The 3355-nt window shown below is 40.9% G+C and overlaps 1 pseudogene; it reads right to left on the bottom strand.

Moving 5' to 3' along the window:
• Positions 1 to 2005: 2005 nt before the first annotated feature.
• Positions 2006 to 3035, bottom strand: LOC117507720 (annotated as a pseudogene).
• Positions 3036 to 3355: the final 320 nt, after the last annotated feature.

Below are 3355 nucleotides of genomic sequence, written 5' to 3'. Positions count from 1 at the left end.
TAGTGGAGGGGTTTTTGAAAGTTTCAAGGGGGCGCTATTGAGGCATTTTGCCCCGCCCATGGGCGGTGCCCCTATGAATTGTAAGAGGTTGTTATGCTCGACCTGTGTATCAATTTTCATGATGATGTGACAAAATTAAAGCCATCAAAAGGAAGAACGTAATTTCATGGCGAATGGGCAATATTCGGTACGCCGCCACACGGATGCCGTTACTCGTAACATCACGGCGTTTATCGCCTATGTTCACCAATTTGTTCTGCATGTTTTAAAAGTGGAATGAAGTTGATTGGGTTAAGTATGTGACATCAGGACCTCTTAAAGTAAAAATAGGACATTTCCCGCCACCACCGGGGGCGCTATGACGCAGGTGGGAACGTAAGATATGTAGACGTTCAGGGCGGAGCCCTCATCATGTCCAGCAAGTTTGAAGGATCTACGATGAAGTATGTGGGTGTGACAGCCGTTCGAAGTGAAATGGCGTGCTCCAAAAAGCTCGCCAAAGTTTGACGACCCCTAGCAGCCACGCCTTTTGACTTAATTAGAATCTTTTGATAACTTTTGATCACCATTGTGTTGTGATGATTTTGACCAAATTTTGAAGTCGATCAGATGAAATCCCTAGGACGGGTTCGATCAAATGTAAGTAGTGGAAATGGCCAAAAATGGCAAAATTTGCTCAAAATCGAAATTTAAAATCAAAATGGCCGACTTCCTGTCGATATTTCACCATTACAGTAAGAGACTTTTTCGTGCGTCCTGGCATGGTAAATATGTGTACCGAATTTCGTGAGGCTACGACGAAAAAAAGCCCAAAGCGGAGGGGTTTTTGAAATTTTCTAGGGGCGCTATTTCGCGATTTTCTGCGACCATGTGCGAGGCCCCCAAAATATCGAATTTCGGATCCGGCCGGACGACTTTGGAAAGTTTGGTGAGTTTTTTGAGCATAGGAAGAGGCCGAAATTTCGATTTCAAGAGTGAGAATAATATAATAATAATAATAATAATAATAAACAGTGCAATTACAATAGGGTCCTCATAGGACGTTGCCTACTCGGCCCTAAAAACTTTCTTCCTATTCATATTTTAGTTTTTTTTGTGAAATTGGGTATACTGTTGAATGCAGTATGCCAGAATGAAAGAAAAAGTGTAAAGTCACAGAAGTGAGGTTGTGCTGAAAACATTGACTACATTTACATGCAGCCAGTAACCCTTTCATAACCCTTTCATAACCAGAATATTAGCAATAACCCGGTTGCACACTACCATGTAAACACCCGCAAAAACCTGAATATGCTCACATTCCGGTTTTTTAAAAACCCCAATATGACCCCCTGGGTTACTCCGTTTCTAACCCGAATATCAGGTCATATAAACGCGTATCGGGATATCCCATAGAAAGGAACATTATTTGTGTTCTGCGCATGTCCCTGTCCGCAAGAAATCTTGGTCTTTTGAGTACGGCAACTACTTGTATTCAGCATGCGCAACCCAACGGACACCACAGAAGCAGAGGTAAACAAACATGGGGGAAATCCAGACGCGGCAGCACAGCACCACACTTTTGGAGCGAGGGAGGAAAACCGAGTACTTCATAGTATCATAAAAGACATGAATATAATGTCTTTTATTGACAGTAGAAGTACTGAGATAGCGACATTTACAAGAAGGTGGCCGAAAAAGTTATGCAAAGCAGGATTTGCACGAACGCCAGACCAATCAAGCACCGGTGGAAGACGTGCGTCGCTGTTAGATGGGGATATTTCCAAATTATACCAGTGACCATGTATACAAGAGTAACTCTGTCTGCTTAATCCTGTAAACGGGTTATTCCTAATGATTCAGAAACTGGAATATTGACCTTAACCCGAATATTAACGGCATGTAAATGTAGTCAATGACAACAAACAAGTCAAAGTAAATTGTTTTTTTAAGGTAAATTATGACAGTTAAAACCAAAAATAGTCAAAAACACTCAGTTATACTTGAGGAATCAAGAGGGTTAATGCTATTGCTTTGCTGTCAAAATGTGCTGCAAGTACTGCTTCAAATACTGACGAAATGTTCTGTCTCGAAGCCCGTACAAAATGGGACTGATAAGTCTGGGCCAGAACATGGATGATGAGTAGACAACAAAGTGCAGTGTTTTAAATCATTTCTAGGGATCAAGACAAGTGAGCCTTGGTAATAAATGGTATATATAGTTAACATACACAGGAGTAGCTGAATGCTGTGAAGAATGATGGTATTTCTGGCTTTCTTTGCATCTGCATCAGCAGTTTTAGCAGCAAAGAAAATCTTAAATAAGTATAAAATAGAGTCAGCCAAATACCAACAAGGTAAATTATCTGAGACACATCTCTCTTTTGAAGGATTATTGGATGTTTGAACAGGAACTCCCATTGACAAACAGTTGCAGAATAGAAAAAGTCTGGGGGTTGTGTTGCGACAGTAATGAACAAATCTGGCAAAGCCAGTAGTGAAGTCGTGGTCCAGATCCAACCGATCACAATATATGTTCTTTTTATGGTGCACATGTCAGCATGTCTGAGTGGCAAACAAATGGCAATGTAGCGCTCTAATGACATAACGGCTAAATTTAATGGCGTGTTGGCAGTGGCTAAGATGGCGATGTTAATGATAAAGCAGCAGAATGCAGTATTAATTTTGTATAAAATGTAAGCAAAGAGAAACAGGTGGATCGTTGCCGTAAGCTGGATGATATCATTCACCACCAGGTGGATGAATAGGATGTAACGAGGCTCCAAATAAAACACCTGAATGAGACAAGAAAAAAACAATTACACTTCAGGAAAAAAACAATAGTTTCATCTTTAATCTATCAGGTTGTTCTTTTTAAATTCAAGATAGAAGTTTCTGACCTCATGTTTTCTGAAGGTGTGAACCAGAATACCATTGATGAAGTTGATGATCAGCCCAAGAATGAAAACAATCACACATTTGGTCACAACCTCAATGGAAGAATCGCTAAAACTCTGAACACTGGACATGTTGTTGCCATTCGATGACAGATTCATGGCGCTGACTTGTGGATTCTGCAATGTCGGCGACACAATGAAATTTGAAAGTATGTTAATGTTGTCATATAAGGACTCTTTCGACAGTGCTGTAAAGCGTGACTACCAGCTGCCACTGGGACTCCCGCCGCCCGCTGTGTCTGTCTCTGTTCTGTCTGTGCTGATCATGTTAGTGTCGGCTTTTGTGTTCCTCAGTAAATGTTCTTCTTTAAACTTGAAAGTATTGTGTGGACATCGCATACTTTTACCTGGTGTCAGAAACTGGTTACGGATGTATGTCTTAGAGAAAATGTCAATGTTTAATCCCCCGTAGACTTTCA

This window comes from Thalassophryne amazonica, chromosome 3 (genome assembly GCF_902500255.1).
Source record: "Thalassophryne amazonica chromosome 3, fThaAma1.1, whole genome shotgun sequence".
Lineage (NCBI taxonomy): Eukaryota > Metazoa > Chordata > Actinopteri > Batrachoidiformes > Batrachoididae > Thalassophryne > Thalassophryne amazonica.
Note: the sequence above shows the minus strand (reverse complement) of the source record. Positions and strands in the feature narration are given on the sequence as shown.